This window comes from Perna viridis, chromosome 3 (assembly GCF_037379345.1).
Source record: "Perna viridis isolate PV_CMFRI_1.1 ecotype Kerala chromosome 3, ASM3737934v1, whole genome shotgun sequence".
Classification (NCBI taxonomy): Eukaryota; Metazoa; Mollusca; class Bivalvia; order Mytilida; family Mytilidae; genus Perna; species Perna viridis.
Window position 1 is genome coordinate 3,361,809 of NC_142447.1, and position 22,413 is coordinate 3,384,221.

Genomic DNA, 22,413 nt, shown 5'->3' on the forward strand with positions numbered 1-22,413 from the left:
AATTCCAGATCATTATGTGTTTCGAACATTTCATAATATCAGTATTTGTAAAAATTGAGCCTTTATTTGCATTACACGTTGTGTAGAAAGGTTTCCCTATATTATTTATGGCCACAGGGCATTTTTATCTCATACCCATATGGGTAAAACAACAGCAACAAACAAAACGAAAACAAAACCCCCGAACTAGACAAACTAAGAACAAGGTAGGTTGAAAACGAATAGGGTAATTTGAGAGACAGTTTCGAACTCTAGTTCGCTAACTTAAATTTTGATTTGAAAATTTTGAAACTGGAAAGGTTTTAGTTTAATTATGCAGGGTTTCGGAGAATTTGTGTGCATTCATCTAGGTGTTCCATGTAAACCGATAACGAACCTGAGTATTACGCAAACTGGCGCACTGCTATGATGTAACGTGAATTTTTGTGTGATATTTTAAAGAAAAATTGAATGTCATTCAATGCTCAAATTCACAACAGGGAGCTTACGTTAAGAATCCGCCCTGTTCTTTCTTTTGATCTTATCCTTATTTTTGCAATTTGACGATGACAATCGATGTAAATTGATGTAGTATATGAGTACTTTGATTCAAAATTATTCTGATTAATTGATCGCGGATGCACTGGTTTTAGTGCATGTTGCAATTGTACGTTGATCATAATTATATATAACAAGCTGAGAAAAGCCTGCTTTAGTAAACTGCACATAGACATTCAGTAAAGAGAATAAAAATAAGATTGAAATTGGCAGCAGTTACTAACCCTCCATGAAGGATATTTTTTCCGTTCAAAGTTTCGTCAAATTTCGAAATTAGGTAGAAAACCATTTAATGCAATTTTAATTTTGCAACAGAAAAACACAAGCCGATGCTCCTCATGTTTCTAAATATTTAGGAATCCTTGCAATAGTTTTTGTACAAGTAATAATTTCTGAATTAACCAGTTATTGTCCTAAATAATCTAGATCGTTACTAACTTTCCAAGAATAATTTTTCCTTGAACCGAATCATTATATTTTGTAATAGGATTTTGGAAAGAAAAATTGTCCCTAATATGTGGTATGAAGTAACTCGGTGTTCCCCATATTGCGTAAACATTCCTATATGTTGTTATTAATTGCATCATTTACAAAACTTTCCATAAAGTATAATTTTTCCAGCGGTGTTAGTTTTTCTTTCCATTTTTACAATTTGCTCCGTATGTCACTGAGCGTTAGCCATTATTTAGGTTCTGATTTATTGTGTGCACTTGTGACAATAACTTATTTTAAGTATTTTTGTACAGGAAGATTAATTAGAATGAGATGTGTGGCACTCTTACAGAAGCTGTGATGAAAGAGAAGGTCTTATTGCCCTCGGTTATTATTTTTCATTTAAAACAACATAGTTATTTTGTTCTCAATTTTTTTGGCGATTGTCATTATATATTAAAAGTGCGTGTATTTTATACGTGTCCCTGTTGTTACCATTTAAATTGCCCGCATATCAAGAGGGTCTAGACCATATACAGCTTACGTATCCCCCTTGAAGTTTTAAGAAAATATTTTGCCTAATCTTATTTTTATTTCTCTTTACTGAATGTCTATATTATTTTTTTCTTTTATTTCTTTTATTTATTCGTCAGTGAACTGTTCCCCAAAATTTTCCCGCCACTTTATTGGAAGCAGAAGTCATTGAACCGACCTCGTTGTAGAATCTGATATCGATAACTTCTTTGTGTGCGAAAAAAGACGGATTTTAAAAAAATCAAATTTAATTAGGCTCCGTCCCTTTTAATAGTGGGAAGGGGCGGTCCTTGCATTTTTTTTTGGGGGGGGGGAATGTAAAATTCTAATTTTGGAGAATTTTTTTTTCGCTCATCGCTAAAAAAATAATGATTCTATATTTTCCCTATTACTTAACAAGGCAGATTTTCAAATAAAAATATTGATTTCGGCAGATATAAATAACAATTTTGTGCTTGCGTGAAAAAAAAATTCTTATCCGGAAAGTAATAATATGCAAGAGTTTTCATGACTGCATTTTTCAAGAACGCCGCAACAACTTGGTAGTCGACCTTGGCCTAATAAATTTTTAAGGTCAATAGTAAAATGAACTTTACAGGTCTTATTAATGACACTGTAACAAAAATATCAGCGTATCATACAATATTTGAAATTACTACATGGGCTCCACTCAAGTTAAACAGTTGTTGTTATCGAGGTATATTATTCTGTTCTGTTCTAAAATTTGGAAGATAAACGTTTTCAGAATTCATGAAAATCGTCAGTATTCTCAACAATACAAACACAAATCTTTGATATGCAATAATATTCATTAGGAACATATTTGTCTAGAGAACCAGAACATTAAAAGAAGAAAACCGATAAAATCTAAGACGAATAGGAATCTTGTAACCTATTAACTCTGATGTTTTCCATCACCATCTTTAGGGAAAAATAGCTAATATTTTCGTCTTTATTTGCTAAGCCGATATGTCCGTCTTGAAGTATATTATTCCATATGGGGTTTGGCGGGAATTCGGCAGACAAGATAAGAAGAGTATGGTCAAAAATTGCGCCTAATTTTCCAGTAAAGTGTTGATGTGAGTGACGTATGGGTTAAACGGTCTGTAATAAAACTTGATCGATGACAAGACCTTTAGGTATATAATTTGGAATCAAAACCAACATAGACTTTTTCGATAAAATCTTAGACACTCTGAATGTCGATAAGTCAGCACTAACGTTCACATTTGATTGAGGCTTTTTACGATCTATTCAGAAAATGCAAATATGTTTCGCTGGCTCTAAATTTCTGAAGACTATCGACTACCACGGTATGGCAATTTTTACAAAGCAAATAAATTAAATTAAATGAAAACATACACTAATTGGGCGCCGTTACTGATATATTCCAGGGCTTAAATTGACAATATGCAAATTAATTCTGGAGTCTTGAAGTAGATCTATACTGACATTTATCTTCATATACTCCTGGAGGATGACGGAATCGACATATGTAACAAAATATTGTCAGTCTGTGTCTAGTTTTCACGAAAAAATACTACTTTCGTGAGATAATTACCTACATTCAATTGTTTCAATGAAGTTTTTCCTATAAATTCTCCATCGGGACGGTTACTAGTAAACAGTCTCGATTATACTTTATAGAGCGCGTTAAAATCCTTGAAAACTGATGAAACATCTAGATCTAACGTTTTATTTTGTTTTGATTTTTTTTCTGTTTTGTTGTTGACTCTGATTAACTTGTAATCCGTAAAGGTAAAACTAGTTCAAATAGAATACTCAACCTGAGATGCGGCTCACTTAACTACATTGGGAAAAATTATCACAACAGGTAGAACGAGCAGTTTGTCCTGTGAACAGGGTGGATATTGAAACCAAACAAAAAACAAATTATTAACAACAACAAACAACATATTTAAACCCCCACACCCCCCAAAAAATAAAGCGTTTAAAATTCAGGCACCCCATGAAAATCAAAATATAATGTAAACTATTCATTATCACAAAGGGTACTGCTACTGCTAATTTCTACACCCGCAGGTCTCGTCTAGCTTTTCAGTATGATTCTTCAACAATCATTTTTTAAGACATTGCCTGATAACTAAAAAAATTCGGCATTTTAATGAATTTCTCCGAAGAAAAAAATAATGCACATTTGGGCATCAAAATGAAGCTGCTGGATCAGATGTGTCAGTTAATGGTAGATAAAAATACATAACACCCAACGTTAAACTACTTGATTACTCTTCCCTATCTTCGATGCTAAAGTTTATGTATTAGTTTCTCAATAGATTTGATTGACTCTGGACATGAGTACTTTGATTAAGTTCATGTTACGATAACCCAAAAAATTAATTGCTGTAATATACGTACTAGAAATCGATAAATTGTCAAGTGCAAATCAAACTCACGAACAAATAAGTGATTTTTGTTTTCGTATAACTGGCATTGCATGTCTGTTTTTTATCAGCAGCATCATGTTAGAATCGAAGAAACACAGCCCAACCCTCGAGCGAGATCCAATTACGTTGCATAATTAATTTCTGCGTGATATTTACACGTAATGACCCGATGGTTTAACTTGAATGAATGAAAATAATATAAGCAATATTTTACAGCTAAATAAACCTTCATAAAACTTGCCAATCAAATGCGCCAGCACGGTGACTTGAAGCGGAGATATTCGCACTAAATAAAACAGTTGCTGAACTAATTATAACGTTATTATAAGCTGTTATTACCATTAGGTAAATTGTTTGTCGATTTTTCGATAGGTACCAACTGTGGGATGCACTTGATATAGAAAACATGTCTCGTTAGGTTTGTAATCTATGTCGTTTCAAAATTACATCTAATTAACATGCACCATTGCACGGATCTTCTTGTCAAACGCGCGATTGATTCAGATGCTACGTCAAGCTTTACATAATTTTGTTACGATTGTTTATATTTCATGCACATTCTGTATTCATGTTTTGTGGTTTGGTCGGACATGTATTGTGTTAATCGCGGTTTGTTTTTAACTTCTTTCTTCACTTGATTAGCCTAGTAATTTATGACGTCATCTGCAAATTTTACCTTCTCCGGAATTGTAAGGGGAAATCAGTGTAAACAGGATTCGAACGGTAATAAAGAAGAACATAATCCATGGAAAACGATTAGACAAGGGAAACAAACACACACAACAAAAGAACATGAAATAACCAAAGTTACACTTACAAAGAAGCAAAAGTAAACCTTCTCTAAAACCGAGTTAAAAATTTGTTTGAACTCGAATAAGCTAAACCGGAAGTAAAGTCTGAAATTTGGGAGTGTATTGCAGAGTCTTGAAAATGGTGCAAACAAAATTTAACTGCGTAAACATAACACAAAAATTAAATAATTCATATTTGGTTCCGGTGAGGCTTGTTGAACAAAGATTTGATTTAAGTTGGGCACCGACCATTTTTATACTGAGGGGGTTGTGATTTGGTTTCTGGTAAGAATTTTTTTTCGCACAAGCGCAAAATATTTATTTGTATTTACGCAGCAACCGAAATCAACCTTGTTAAGTGTTAATGGGGAAAATATAGAATAATAATTCAAATTTTTAATGGATTAGTATAAAAGAATTAATTCCCGAAAATTTGAGAGAAGAAAAAAATCTAAAAATTTCCCAGCCACCCAATCGCAAATTAAATGGTTGGTGCCTTATCTTGTGCGATTTTGAGTAACAACTGTATCTATCTGCAAAATATTTAAGGGCCTGTTTTTGTTTATTCAGGGCCACTTCAAGACCTAAGAGATTGTCTTCTAGTTGTGACATTTCATGATAACATGTAAGTTATTTAAGGAGGTAGACATAGCTAGGGTAGAGGACATAACTCATACAAATCATTGGAACGTTTGTATTCTGAATTTTATATCAATCTCATGAAAGCATCAAAGTAACTTGGACTGATTTCATTCTGTTTCAAATGAAAGCTTGATAGGCTTTGGTGGAATTGAATACTGTGAAAGTATTATTATTCGTGGGGTACCAATTTTCGTGGATTTCGTGGGTCTGGTAAAACAAGAAATTTCTTTCCCAACGAAAAGAAAATATTCCATTCGTTTGTATGACGGTGTTGTCAAATCTACGAATTTAAGAATCCAAGAACTGATCATTTTTCCCTAAACCACAAAAATTTGTACCCACAAATAAAAGTCCTTTCACAGTATGATACAAATATATCACTGGTTTCAAGAGTTATGTTCCTTACCCTAGGTCTACATCCTTAAAGGACATTACCCATGTCTTCACTAAAGTCAACTAATCTAGTTTGTTAAATCAAGCTATTTTGAGATTTGACATACGAACCCTCTTAATTTATCCCGGATGTATCATCATCTTATTGTTGAATCATGATTATTTTCAGAGATGTCAAATATTAAATATCCTATAATTGCAACTTTTAGTTAATAAAGGAAACGTCATCTTCAGAAGCCACGGAAAAACATTTTCGCACCCAAGAATAAACAAATTTTCTTATCGAATTTCTCCTCGGCATTTTAAGAAAATACAATCTGTTTTCAGAGAGAAGTCATTCGCGGTGGAAAGCTAAAGTTGATCAAGTTCAAATTGAATTAGGGGTTATAATAATTGGGGATAATTTCAATTCCATCTGTCGATTCATCCTTGATTGACATTTTCATTAAAAAGAATAAAAACAGAATCGTGCCAGAGGTGTTATTTTGTCTTCCTGGCTTCTTGAGGTCTGAGTGCGGAGAAGGTAACTATTCACAACAACAGGGGAAACATTGACTAATGATAAAGTTATCATAATCATCAAACTGCAACAGACTGAAGCATGTACAAACAGAAACATGGCATTTAATCATATGTTTGGTTTAGACAGGTGTACAATGCATGTAGATACTGATTTACTGATTGAGACAGGTTTCGGTTTATGTAGAGTTCGGTTTACGCAGAATAACTTTATTTTCACGTAAATTAACACATTGCATACTACAAAGCCGAGAGCCTTTCCCCATTAATGTACTCGGTTTTATTTTCTTTTTATTAGAAATCTGCTTTGTTCGTGTCCGTTTTGTTTTAGAAATCTGGCTTGTCCGTGTCTGGTTTGCCCGTATCAGTTTTGTTTTAGAAATGCGGTTTGCTCGATTCTGATTTGTGTGTGATCACAGTTGCTCTTTATTTTTTTTATTCGTTAATCGAACTCCTCAACCCTACTCGCTACCGAAAAGAAATCCCCCTGTGTCAGTTGGCGGAAATTTTCGCCTTGAAAAATGGAAAATTATTGCCTGGAATTGACCGATTCAATTCTAATACTATAGTTAAACTGGTTGATTTTTTTTACAGTTAACTTTTTTCTAAGGTCCCCGATTCGCGCCAAAATTCTTTAAAAAGTTTTTTTTTATTCTAGTGTTATCCGGGGGCCAGAACTACTTTGATTAACGTATGACTACAATTCCGCCAATTTTTTCAAGAAGAAATTCTGCTATCTGCATTCGAAGCTTTTTTAGTGTAGCGGGAATGGCCCAGTTGTTTCAGTTGGATTGTTGGTGTGTTTATCATCCTCTGATTCATGACTTTTTCAAAGATCGCCGTGACCTAATTGACCAACGAGGAGTATCAGTTTTCAATACCACAAACGACCTTCATCTGTTAGAGACGTCCTTCCCATTTCATTCGACTTAACCTATAAGAACAGCAGGGATGGTGTCTTACACAAAACAGGAACTGCTCACTCTTTCGGAGCACCGAGTAAGCCACAGTTCTGTTGTCGGGTTCGTGCTGCTTGTTTAGTCCTAAGTGTACTTTTATGTTGTGCGTCCTGTTTTAAGATTTAATTTGATGTAGCTATGAAGACGAAAAATTTATAAATGCAATAACAAAGAAACGTCACATCTATTCCGAACTAGCTAAAAGTGATACCAATTATTGAATTTATTTGTCTGAATTGGCAAAAAAATGGCGATCGTGACAGTGAATTTATTTACAGTACTCCGAGCTAAATTCCAGAACACCTCCAGTTCCATACCTTTGCCGTTCTTCAACCAAATGCATAAGTAATTCCGACATTTTAGAGGCCAATGCTCCGGAGTTTATCTCCTAGCAAGTCTGGAAAACTGTTAACGACAACTAAATTTAAAGCGATTAGAGACAATTACTAGTACCAATGCACAGAATTACATGTTAAAATCTGCCAGTTTGATTATTTAATGTGAGATAAAAATCACCGTTATCGTTATTATTAAACGGGTGTGATTCATCGCGAAATCGAACATCGACTTTAGCTCGTTTATTGAAAGTCGTTAAGATTTTATTTTAAAAAAATGGTACATGCGAAACTACATATGAACCGTTGTGTCAACTATTTTCTATTTCTCTGCAGCCCTAACTTTCAGTTTAACAACACTTTGAATCCGCCAACAGCCATTTCTAATGTTTATATGAAAAAAGGAAAGTAAAATTTTAATAGAATCGAGAGAAGGCCTTGTAAAAGTTAACTGATAGTAAAACAGGTAAATAAACACAGAAATAAAAAAAAAAACAGCTCAAAAAAAGATCTTCAGAAATTAAGAGTGACACGATGAATCGACCGATTTGATCGAACTAGAATCTTTGCCGATCAACATATTCCTTTTTAAGAAATGCTAAAATATTTTCACAAGAATGAGTTGAAGATTTAGTATGAGAACGCGTGCAATCACAATCCATACTGACGACTTAAACCCCATCTGAAAACTGTCTTCCTTAAAATTTTATCCAAGATTTACGTCAGTAGTTTTAGATAAAAACAGCCACATTAACTACTGGACTCTCTATTCTTTGTCATAAAATAACTTGTATTTAAGTAAAACTGTGTGATAAATATTACCATAATAATTTATTGAATCGAAGGTGACTGCACTGCGACATTTTCAGTTCCTTATATTTGGCGGGAAGAAAGATAACTCAATTTAATCGCCCCCGCCTCAAGACTACGCTTACTAAAATATTTTTGTTGAAAAATAACTCATACTATATACAGTTCAATTTGAAAACTCACTTTGGGATTTATAAATATAACATTGATAAAAAAGAAAATAAATCGAACGGAAGGGTTTATTTCTGGGAGAACGTTTTAGTAACGATCAAATTACAGCGACAATGATGAGCAAAAGTTGAATTTGGTTTTTAGTTATATTGTCAAGGGTTTATCTGATTAGGTAATTTGAAAGATTACTAGACACAGCATACATAAAGAAAATTTTGTCATGGTATCTCATTGAAAATGTTCCAATTGTTGGATATATTTGTTTCTGTTACAATCTTAGTTTTAATTTTTTTTTTTGGGGGGGGGGGGGTATACGCGAAAGTAAGCACTCATCCCAAATCTGAGTATTTCTGTTGTGATTCGCGTTCGTAGTTTCTCTGTCTGTTCCGAGTATCCGAATACCCAGTATGTACATGGTTTTACCTACTAGTTTTGAATATCAGGCGCATAGCAAGAAAAAATAGGGTGGCGAAACATTTATTACATAAAGCTTACTATTCTGAAGTTAGCAAAACTTAATATTTATAATAACTTACATAACAAATAAAAGACATGACATTGAGTACATATATCAAATAAAAGTCCATTTCACTCGACACAAAGTAAATCGTACAAAGGCTTTAAGCAAATAAAAAGCAATACACCCTTAGTAATGCTACTGGGAAGCGAGCAAAAAATAGCGTGTCGCCATTGATTAGCAAGTATGAAGCATATGGAATAATTTCCAAGCGAGAGTGGGCACCAAAATCATGCAAAAATGCAGTTAATTCCAAACGTAATTAACATAAAAATTAGACTTGTAATACAACTATATTGAATAAGATAAATAGGAAAAATCAATATTTTTTCATCAATGCTTTAATAAAAAAAAAAACCGACTAATTAAATTAACGTTAGTTTTATCATTTTCTGTTATTATATCCCGCTTAAAAAGCTGGAGGTATAAGTAATAATGTCCGTTCGTCTGTCCCCATTTTTAATACGCAACTCCATTTGTTTTTGCTTCGTGAAGGTGAGTTGAAAGTACCTTAAATAAGCTACTAGCTACGAGGAATCCGAGACGCAGAACCTTTCCAGATTCTTCGGCCTCAACAAATTATGTGACTTCTCCGATTCAAAAATACCAATCATAATGTTATTGTTAATTTCTGTATGTTGCACACGTGTTTCAAGGAATAACGTCTCACCAACAACATTAGAATGAAACACATAGGAAGAACTGAATCCAAATGTAATTGTAAACAAGGAGTACTCAAGGCCAAAACTATCGAAATAGGAAGCTAAATCCATCACCAATAAGTTCTACTATGTGCAATACAAGAATGAAGCCTCAGTGTCTGAGGGATTTTGATTTTTGTGGCACTGCATATTTTGATATATGATATATGATATAATTCGGGGTCACACAAGTTTGACTACTGGGTTGGTGAATACCCTCGAGGCACTTTGGTCCACCAGCAGTAGCATCGATCCTGTGGCTATAAATTGCAAAAAATACCAATCATAATATTAAAATTTCTTTATGCTGTACACGTGTTTCAAGAAGCGCACGACATAGTAAGTCGAGGCTCGACATAAGTGAAAAATTAAAAATATTATGTGTCCTAAATATACCACCGTAGCACATGATGCTTTCCATATTGTTATTAAATTTGATTGCTTAAAATTTACCTGTAACAACATTAACATAATAGCAAATACTGAACAAACACGCCACTTTTAGAACACATTTAAGAAGCGCTTTTTTAAAAAAAAATATATGAATTATCTACATTTGGAATATTGTTCTCGAGTAGATTCTTTTTAAAACAAATATCTTGAAAAAGCATAAAGATGTTAGTCAAACTAGGAAGAAATCAACAATAATGTATGTGTGTTTTTCAAAGGCTTTTCCACGAAAAAAAAGATGTGCAAAAAAATTATCGATCTGACAAGAGTTATCTCCCCTACCAATAGTCCTAAGTAAAAATATCGCCGAAGGAAATTAGCCGAACACATGGGTGCCTATCATGAGCCACACAATTTAGAAGGGTTTTTTTTGTATAGAAAGGAATAGCATGTTAGCTGCTTAAGTTAACCCATTTTTGTCAGATTTTCGGATTAATATGTTTTGCCCAATGAACACCAATTCTGTTTCCATATTTTATCAAACACATCTTAAAATGTTATTTGGGAAGGACAGACGCAAAAGTTCCGATGGGGTTGATCAAGTGCTTAGACTCCTAACAAGCTCACTAGATTACAATTTATAGGTTATTTTTAGTTTTGATGAGTTAAAACATTTCATTTGTAATTTTTGAGAATTCAACAGCTTTTCCATTGCTGGAAGACTGAAAAGTTTTACAAACTTCTGCTTCAGAAATGGTAAAACCTAACTCACTGATGATGCAACACCTCTTTTATTTTTCGATGTGTGTGTGTGTGTGAACAAAAACGATCAAAACCTTCTATTAAAATGATTTTTTTTTGCAATAAATGTGGTACCTGATTACAGAAGGTTGAGTCAAGGAACGTACATTCACTAGAATGTGACGTAAAATGCGATATCGCAATACATTTTATGTATTTTTGATTGGCACATCCTTTGGACCAATATCCGATATATTAATATCCAAATAAAGAGTAGAATGTTTGAAAAGTCTGCGGAAGATCAAACTACTTGTAGTTTGTTTGGTGACTTAAAATGGGCAAAGAAAGATAACTCAATATGACCAAACTCTCACGCAGAATACGAACATTTCTTAGCATCATTTTTATTGGTAAATGAATCAAACTTCTCAACTTTAGTGCCCGTAATTCTTTTTAATTATCAGGGATAACACAAATTCTTGGTTCGAAAAATTTATTTACGATAAGTAGCTGGTGATTGGCACATGATGGTTTCCATACTGTTATTTAATTTGCTTGCTTAAAATTTTCTTGTAAAAACATTGACATAATAGTAAATTTTGAACAGGCATACCACTAGTTAATCTTTTAGAATAAATTAAAGTAGTGCTTGCTTTTTAAAAATATATGAATTATCTCCCTTTGGAACATTGTTCTCATGTGGATTCTTTTTAAAACAAATCTCGAAAAGGCAGAAAGGTGTTAATCACTAACAATCAAAAATAATGTATATGTGTTTTTAGAAGGGTCTAGAAAGCATATAGAAGGGCATTGAGGGTATTCACTGACCCAGTTGTTTAAACAATCCTTTTTTCGGGGATTTGATACATCGCGTCTACCCCAATGAACTTGAGATAAAGGATACTACAGACACTGTGGAGTCAGCCTTATATCTCGCCCTACACTTAGATATCGATGGTAAAGGAAAACTATTGACCAAACTTTACGACAAACGTGATGACTTTTCATTCAAAATTGTCAACTTTCCTTTCATCTGTGGCAACATCACTTCAGCACCTGCATATGGAGTTTTCATATCACAACTCATACATTATGCCAGAGATTGCCGAAACTACGCAGACTTTTGTATCGCGCTAGAACTATAACAAATAGCTTATGGAACAGGGTTATATTGCTACAAGATTGAAGTCATCACTTCAGAGGTTTTATGGTTTCATCATGAACTCGTGGATCGTTATGGTGTATATATCTGCACCATGAAAACTGATTTATTCAACGGGTCATAGTTTTCCTTTCCAAGTTTGTCAACTCCGGACTTGACTTTTTATGAGCAACTTGGCGGGTGTTTCTAGAAAAGCAGAGGACGCTTACACTACCGGTGCACTTGGTCCATGTTCCCAATTTTTGGTGGATTCTGAGTTGCTCATTTGCTTTTGTTACTTTGTATGTATGATTTTAGTTACCTTATGTTCTTTGTTGTGTGTGTCTGTTTTCCATGTTTGGTCTTTGTCCCTGGATTGCATTCATTCTTTTGATTACCACTATAACCTTGGCACCCTTGATTACTCTTTCAGTTAAGCAATAACTTGTAGAGTAGAATTCATCTGACTTATTCGGAAAATTCGAAAATCCCGTTTTTTTTGCATTTTTGAATAAATTCTGACTACGAAAATCGGCAAAATTTATCAAAAGAGCCCCAGAAGTATAAATTGTGATATTACTATGCAGAAAATACCAAATAAACCTTTTTTTACTAAAGCATAAATACTTTAGGGGTTTTAACATTGAAAAATATGACAATTTAAGCGATTTTTCGGCGGGGTAGGGGCACATTTTATTCATTTTACCCCAAAACTCTAAGTGTTAATGCAATTGTATTGATACCATTAGAAAGCTGAGACATTGGGCTATATAATAGTAGCTAAATATGTTTAGTTTGTTCGAACATGCTATCCCAGTAAGGCTGGGACTGTCATACAATTGAGTCACAAAAATCTTGGCTTTTTGACTCAGTGGTGTACAAATATAGGCTTGTACTGAAAAAGAATCCGAGAATAATCTTTGGCGACAAATTGAATCGGTGATGGGAGGTATAGATGGGCCTAAAAATCACCATGAAGTTGATGAGTGGGGGGTGCACGGTGGACCCACCCAGCCCATGGACTATTTCTGAGGGGAAAAAATTAAAAGAAATAACTTAAAAATAAAAAATAAAAACAAAACGTTGGTATGTGAAAAACTGCTGTCTTGCCCCTCTAATTTGTCTTTAGTGTCAGCGCCCATGTTTTTCACAGATGAAAAATTCCCATGGTCATTTTGTGCAAGACAACCAAATGAAAATTATAATAACTTTTATTGAATTCTGTACAGTAGATTCTGAGAAGATAATTTTTTAAAATATAATAATATTAGAATTAGGGAAAAACATCAAAATATGGTAATTACTCCCCTATTTACACGAAATTGACAAGAAAAAACGATGATAGATGGAAAAATAATTAAAACTGATGGAAGACTCCTAATCGTAAGGTTTTCAAAAGTATGCATTGAGTAGAATTAGGATGACGACTAATTAATTTAAAGGTAATGTCCTTTATCATGAATGAGGGTATCATCCCCTTTTTGGACTCTTGTTTTTGGTCGTTGTTAGAGTGTACTTTAGACTTAGGCACACAAGTCCATGGACTTAACATATCATGGAATTCGGACTTTACCAAGAAGTAAAATTGAACTTGGGATTTCACCCAAAACATGGAGTGAACTTTGGACTTGAAGGGAGAGGGGGTGATATCCCCATGAATTCAGCGCGCAGTGCTGTTGTAACAAATTCAATTTCCTAAAAGGTGTTAACGTTGCGTCGACAGTGACGTAACGTACGCTATCAGTTGTTGATTTAATGGTTGATTTATACGACTTTTTGCGTACGTTTATCCAGCGAACTCAGACATACGCCAATCATACATATGTTTGGTTCCGTGGCTAAAGGAGAAGTTTAAAGCTGTCCGGGGAGGCCATAGAGGAGCTATTTCTAGATTGGTAAACAGAACAAACGAGAGGATAGACGCCGATGAGTCCAACAACCAAGAGCTAGCAGCGATCGTCGATTCTTTGGAGAAGAAATAGAAAGTGTCACAAAAATTGGACGATACAATTCTAGATTCAACAAAAGCCGATAGTGTGGAACAGGAAATAATGGAAACTGATGACTATAACTTACAGTTAGAAGTGACAATTTGTCGTTTTTAAGACATTCTAAATACAAAGACAAAGGAAGAAGTCACAACCTAGTCAACGGTGAGTGTTACTAATAACACTAGTAAACAGTCCATTTCACATGATATAAATCAAAACACGCATCCATGCCATTACCAATCGCTGATAGTCGATAGTGCACCTGTATCTGACATCCTCAATTTGAAACCCCCTACGCCACAAAGATTCCGCTATAAGCTTCCTACGCTAGATCTACCCACTTTTTCCGATGATATTCTTTTATGGCAAACTTTCTGGGAGTCCTTTGAATCTACAGTCCATACAAAACTTGCATTATCAAGCATTCAGAAATTCACACAAACACACAATGAGGCACAAATATGTATTTGAGGATTATCGTTGACACGCTCAAATTACATGTATGAACAAGCCGTTGTCTTACTGAAAGAAAGATTCGGCCAACAGAGAAAAAATATTGATTCGCACATGCAAAAGCTTATCACCTTGCCTAGCCATACTATAATCGTGAATAGTTTGAGCGCATTTTACGATCACTTTGTAACTAGTATTAAGGGTTTAGAAAGAATCCTTGGGACAGAATCATTAATCCTACGGTGTACTTTTTCGTAAACTTCCTGTCTACCTCAGAATAAGCATAACACGGGAACACGAAAGTTACACTTGGGACATAAACTTGTTACGCAAAGCAATAAGTAAGGAATTACAAGTATAAGAAGCAGGTCTACTGAATATTTAAGACGACGTTACTCCAACCTCATCGTTTGTCACAAAAGCGGCATGATGGCGGCATTCAGGTCATCTGTAAAATAGTCACATCCATGTATTGGCACTGTACTACTGGTATGGTATCTATGCCGTACATCTATGTACCATACATGAGCACGTGGTTTATCCACCCAAATTTAAAGTTTCAATGGACAAAGAACAATTACCATAATCTCCTGGAATTTAACATATGTTAATGGAAAAAAGGTTACATTGCATATAGAATGTTACTACGGACCAATTACTAATGTGTATGTGCTATTAGTCAATCATAACATTGTACTGTTTTTGCCACTCCGGTAATTTTGCTGGATTTGTGAATAGCTTTTTTAGTTTATTGTCATGACAAAAATATTAATATAATTAATAGTCCTTTTTAGAAGAAATTGAAGATTTACATCATCGGTGTTTGTGAATTAGATACATATATTAGGGGACTGGATTACAGGAATGGTCAGAATCGAAGTGTGTATATTTTTGTAGGATTACTTATAATATTGACAAAGAAAGATAACTCAATGAGATCTGACTTACTCTGGCACAGATAAAGATTTTTTTATTGGTAATTAAATTATTTACATTTTTTAATTTTAATATAAAAAAAGTTAAGGAAGATCATTGACATGAATATTAAACATGCCAACAATTGGTTCTTTCATTACTATTTCAAATATGAATGCATGTATTGGTTATATATATATTTCGGTAGTTTAGATCATACTTACAGGTAGATCATCTTTAACTTACAAAACCGATGTACATAACATTGAGAAGAATGTGTAAACGATGAATGTGTCAAGTCAACCACCTCCATACGAAATACTGAAACGAAGAAAACAACCCAAGGCAGTTTTTGGGTCCTCGTTGAACATTGCGAAATTAAAAATAACAGAAGTCTTCATTATAAATTCCCTTGAAATGACAGAAAACAAGTTCAGCTAAATGGGCAACACCATAAACCCTAAATAAATCAAAATCCAAAATTCAAAATCATTCCAGATTAACAAAGTTTAGAGGTTCTTGACTTTTGACAGCCGTTAAAAATGCAATAGGGTTGATCAATTGTGCTTGGACTCATAATAAGCTCACTAGCTTACTATTTATAGGTTATTTTTAATGTGGATGAATTAGAACATTTCATTTGTATTTTTTAAACTCCAACAGGGAGACTAATAACCTCTACTAACTTCTGCTTCAGAAATGGCATAATTTAGCTCACTGATGATACAACATCTCTCTTATTTTTCAAGATGTGTGTGTGTGTGTGTGGATAAAAAGTGGGGATATCAAATACGATTAAATCTTCTATAAATATTACTATGAATTTTTTTCGATAAATGTGGTATCTCTATACAGAAAGATGAGTCAAGGAATGAGTACTAACTAGAATGTGAAGTAAAGTGCGGTACCGCAATATATTGTTTGTATTATTGAATGGCACGTCCTTTGAACCACTTTCCGATATACTATTAGTATTTAGTCCATGGGCTGGGAGGGTCCACCGTGCCCCCTCACTCATCAACTTCATGGTGATTTTTAGGTACCTCTATACCTGCCATTACCGAATCAATTTGTTGCCAAGAATATCTTCCATATTCTTTTTCAGTATAAGCTTAATATATTTGTACCTTGTATTTTGTACTGAAGCATAAATATCCTAGGGGTTTTAACATGAAAAAATATGTCAGTCTAAATGATTTTTTCGGTGGGACAGTGATACATTTTTTTCTTTTTCACCCCAAAACCCTAAGTGTTACTGCAACTCTCTTTATACTATTGTAAAGCTGAGACATTGGCTACATATGATTATACATGTATATGTCAGTTTACTTCGTTTTGTGAAAAGAAGAAGTTCGAAGGATCAAAAAGATTTTTGCCTCAACGATGTTTAAAAATAGCCAAAAATGCTACATTTTATTTTTTGGCGACAAAAAGATTCGTAAATGGGAGGTATAAGGGTGTCTGAAAATCATATTTTTGGTTGATGAGTAGGGGTGCACGGGGGTTATCTCAACCCACGCACTAATATTAATATTCAAATAAAGAGAGAAATATTTGAAAAGTCTGCGGAAAATTAAACAATTAGTAATGTGTTTGGTGACTTAAATATGGACAAACAAAGATAACTCAATATGACCTTACTCTCACGCAGAACATTTTTTGGCATCATTTTATATTGCACACCTCTCAACTTTATTACCCATAATTCATTTTAAATATCAAAAATTTCACAAAATGTTGGTTCGAAAATTCATTTAAAATTAAGAATTTCAACACATTACATAATGCTTAAAGTAGACAAATTATTCGACATAGGTTCAAAAGGACGTGTTAGAATACACGACATGCTCTTTAAAAGTATTGACTTTTAGAATAAATATCGCTAGGATACTAGTAATTCAAGAATTTAAGATCAACAAGAAAAGTAACAATTTTACATTGTCATTGTTTTTTTTTCGACACAGTCGGTGTAGTTTCGCTTTTTACCCTTTGACCTTAAAGACGCTCTACCATGGAAAAGCAAGTCACATGATCGCAATTCTGTTTCACGATGGGCCAAATACTGATAACTTAGTGGCCTTCGAAAATTGCTTCCACGTGTTGTTTCCTGAATAAAATGTAGAAACTTATAAGTAAAAAGAACAAAACATATTACCGTGTCTTTTTTTTAAAGATAGTACTTGAGTCACAGTGTGATAAACTGCAAATGAACAAGTAAAGAAATAGGGAAAAACATATCATGGCCAAGTATTAAACTAACAAGACAATTTGAAATTTTACAAAGTTTAACATTAGGCGCATTGAGAAGCAAGATTTCAATTTGAATCGTTAATATGAATTAAGTAAACAGTGACGTTTTATTATAATACCTTAGAAAGAGTAATCAAGGGAACCAAGGTTATAGAGGTAATCAAAAGAATGCAATCCAGGGACAAAGACCAGACATGGAAAACAGACACACACAACAAAGAACATAAAGTAACTAAAATCAAACATACAAAGTAACAATAGCAAATGAGCAACTCGGACTCCACTAAAAACTGGGAGTATGGACCAGGTGCACCGGTAGGGTAAGCGTCCTCTGCTTTTCTAGATATACCCACCGAGTAGCTCATAAAAAGTCAAGTCCGAGGTAGACAAGTTTGGAAAGGAAAACTATGACCCGTTGATTAAATCAGTTTTGATGGTGCAGATAGATACACAATAACGATCCACGAGTTCATGATGACGGCAATAAAATTTCTGTAGTGATGACTTCAATCTTGTATCAAAATAACCTTTCCAGTAGCCTATTTGTTATAGTTCTAGCGCGATACAAAAGTCTGCGTAGTTTCGGCAAGCTCTGGCTTAATGTATGAGTTTTGATATGAACACTCCATACGCAGAAGAAAGGAAAGTTGACAATTTTGAATGAAAAGTCATCACGTTTGTCGTGAAATTTGGTCAATAGTTTTCCTTTACCATCGATTTCTAAGTGTTGGTCAAGATATGGGGCTGACTTTACAGTATCTGTAGTATCCTTTATCTCAAGTTCTTTGGGGGTAGATGCGATGTATCAAATCCCCGAAATTAGGTTTGTTTTGTTTGTTTGTTGGGGTTGAACGTCCGAGCAGCAATATTTCAGCTATATTCAGACGATGAACATGAAATGGATGATAAAATGAACATGAAGTGATGATGAATGAAAAATGGAATGTGACACACGGATAATAGGGTTGACAAATTTTGATTGCCACAAGAAAAAGGGAGGGATGGGTAGGGTCGGTCAATTTAGCCTCCTGTGGCGGAGCCCTATGGTTCCTACTCCGGGAGAATACCACAGTAGGGTTCTTTAACGTGCGAGGAACGTGGCATCTTTCCCAACACGGTGCACCACTGTGGTTTGTGGTCAGGTTTTCCGTATTATAGCCTGACCACCCCAGAATGTAGCACGCCCGGGGTACCCCATTCCACCACCTGGGGCACACAACCCAGTTGCTCTGTGGGCAGGACGCCGTAGCCCCCCGCTAGGGTTCTGAGCACTATTTAGTCGCCTTTTACAACAAGCTTAGTGCTGCTGCAGGCCTATTCTTTTGACACCCGGACCTGCACGGGGCCCGAAATTAGGAGTCAAATGTTTAAAGATAATATGTCATCTATATAGCGGAAACTGAGATTAAAGGATCTAGCCAAACGATATTCTTTTTTTTCGGATAAAATCAGCTATAAGTTCAGCCTCATAAGAGTGAAGGAATAGGTCAGCAAGTAAAGGAGATTTTAACTGAGTATGGGGAATAGAAGTATACAGTGTTGAAAAATCATAGGTTTTAATGCTATTATATTCAGATAATAGTCTTGAACTGATTGTCTCCAAAAGATCTTTCGAATTTTTCAGGATCCACATTGAATTAATACCACTACGGGAGTAACAAGTGTTGTGGTAGGACTGTAGACCCTCTTTGACCGTTGTGAGTATAGAAGTTAAAAGTTTTGACAGAGGTTTGGTGGTACATTTTGCAGATCCAGCTATAAAACGTTTTTGTATGGATTCTTGTGGAGTTTAGGAATCCAGTAAATAGACAGTAAATCACAAGGTAACAAGTCAAGTCGCCCTAAAAACAAGTCGCCCCCGAAACAAGTCGCCCACTTCTCAGGACAAGTCGCCCATTCCCACACCCACAAGAGAGGTCGCCCACTCTCAAGACAACTCGCCCATTCCCACACCCACAAGAGAGGTCGCCCACTCTCAAGACAACTCGCCCACTATCTAACTTCAAGTAATGTTATCTTGTTGGTTTAAAAAGTTTACTCAAAACATGAAATGAAGGAATATTTACGCATCTGAAAACGTAATGTCAAGTCTCTAGATCTCTAATTTTTCACATCATTTTGTGGTTATTTTATGAAATTGTCCTAGATTGTATCGTGTTATAATGTCATATGTGTAATCATGTTCATATGCTCATCATAATTCTTATCTACAGTGGTTGACGGCAATTTTGTTTGTGCCGATCTGTTCGTGATAAGGCAAAATGAAGAGAAATTTGTATTCAAGTTTAAATACATTTTATTCAGAAGATATATTATTTAATTAACAAATACTTTACAACAACAAAGACATACAAAACATATATATAAACAATTAAATAAATAAAGATTCTGTGCTGTAGAATTGTCGTCGTCTTCCTCTGGTAGCGTCGGAGTTTCCCCTCGGTCACCATCTTCAGCTGGGTTAGTAATGGGCTGGCTTCCTTGTAGAGTAGGTTGACTAACACGTAAAACGGTAGATTCGCTTTCTTTGCCTTTATGTTGATGCGGTAGTGCCAGCCCTCAACGTCGTTTTTGACTGGCGGTACACGGTCCACGATGCTGGTGTCCATAGGTCGTTGGTAATCCAGGTGTTGTTGATGTAGGTCATAAGGCTGGTGATCTTCTCGGTGTCGACGCTGTCTTGAAGAGCTGTAAATGTCGTTGGTATCTGTTCAGCGGGTAGGAACGGGAGAGCAAGAACCTTCCTGATAAAACGATGGGTACTATCTTTCTGTGAGTACTCAACCTACAAAAAGAATAGGATTAATTAAAATACGTTATTAAATACAGCATTTCTTTAAAAAAAAATATTCCAGAATTACTTAATTCAGTTTAAGAATAATTTGAATAGTTGAAAAATCATGCGTATGAATTTTTCTTAATATTTTTTAGCATGACATTATTCATTAAAATGTATATATTTATATACAAGCTAATGATTATAAAAGCCTTATTGATATACAAATACAAATTTTGAAATAATACTTCATTTTAATTTGTTCAGTATATATTTAACATACCTGTAACCCAAGTTCCTGAACGTGACGCCTTACGACCTGTCCCCAATGGAAAGCACATCCATGTACGTCGATGTCTAGAAAGTGCCAAACAGGCGTGGTATGTTCACGTCAAGTGAAAAAGTCTGTCAGAATATACAATTTTTGTTATAAGTAACTATTTATTAACATTCCAATACAAGGAAACATTTGGAAAATAAGGACACAATAATTCATTTTATCCAAATCATGCGAAAATAATAAGTTTAAATTACTTATTGTTACATAAAATGCATTTATATTTTGATTGGGTGACTTGTCGATAAGGATGGGTCAGGCACTGTTAATATGCCAGTTATGTTACAGTGCTGTGGTACTAAGTTGGAAATGTGAGGACTGTGACTTATTGATGTATGATAAGTGTAAAACTAGTATCCATCCTCGGTTTTAGTCGGCAGACGAGCATTTCGTTATTTCTATCAAAGATTTTTCAAAGAAGCGCACTGAGCATAAAGATGAGATTTCTGAAATGTTTGCTTCATTACAAGTTACCAAGTTTACGGTAGTTAGTACAAAGGTAACTTCCTCTGTTTACAAGACTTATTCTACAGATTTGCAATGGTTCAAGAGATAACATGCTTCGATGACGATAAAGTGTATTATTATAACAACAAAAAGACAAACTGATCAAAGCCAAATTTCTGAAAAACTCAATTAGAGTTTGAACTGTCGCGACATAATAATATTCGATGTGGATATGAACGATAAAAACGAGTTACTGATCTCACCCGAACCACACTTACTAATAGCAGTGCCAGAGGATGGTACAAAGAAAACAGTATCTAACTCCTCGCCACTAATAATTTTATGTGCTCACTTTGATCAGATATCCAGGCAACTAATCGTACGTGTAAGAGAAAATGGACATATAAATATGAAGTCACAGAATTCAGTGTCAGACAAGTCCTTCGACTGGAAGTAGATAACAAAATGAAACACGTTATCGAATTTAGCAATGGTCGTAAAATACTTTTTAATTATCCTAGATTTATTTCCACAGACTCCGACTGCAACGTTTATGTCGTTGATATATCAAACGATGGAGGTCAAGGACATATTATGGCTATAGATCGAGAGGGCAGGCTGAGGTTTACATACAATGGATATAAAAACCGCCAATCATTCACGCCACTGGATATTACCGTGACACCGTATAATAACATTGTGATCGCTGACGTTTACAAATATTTACTACATGTCTTATGATCGGATGGCCAAATACTGGCAAAGCAGGATACATATGAGCTTGACATCTTATGTCCTTCTAGTTTATGTGTGGATAGTAAAGGATTTCTAGTAATTTGGTGTGGTAGAAGTAAAGGTAGCACAGAATGCACCAAAATACATGTTATTCTCAATGAAATCTTACAAAGATTTTAATGTTTTGCTCCATGGGGATACATTGATAGATACAGTATACATTTCTAGTATTAGGCTACTTATCGATTGCTTGTACAATTCGAAATTTTTACAAAAAAATACAAGTTCGTTAATCAAATACAAATTTGTGATAGTATAGATGTTTTTATATTATTATGTAAGTGGTAGTTAAGAAATTGATGTATTACATATATACATGAAAAACAATATACATCCATTCAGCAAGTGGTTGATGTATTGGAATCACCTTATTTTTGTGCATTCCGAAATTTCGGCACAGCTATCACTGTAACGTTATGTTTCATTTACAT

The 22,413-nt window shown here is 34.6% G+C and overlaps 1 pseudogene; it reads left to right on the forward strand.

Moving 5' to 3' along the window:
* The first annotated feature begins 20,953 nt into the window (after positions 1 to 20,953).
* Positions 20,954 to 22,152, forward strand: LOC148620677 (uncharacterized; annotated as a pseudogene).
* The last annotated feature ends 261 nt before the right edge of the window (positions 22,153 to 22,413 follow it).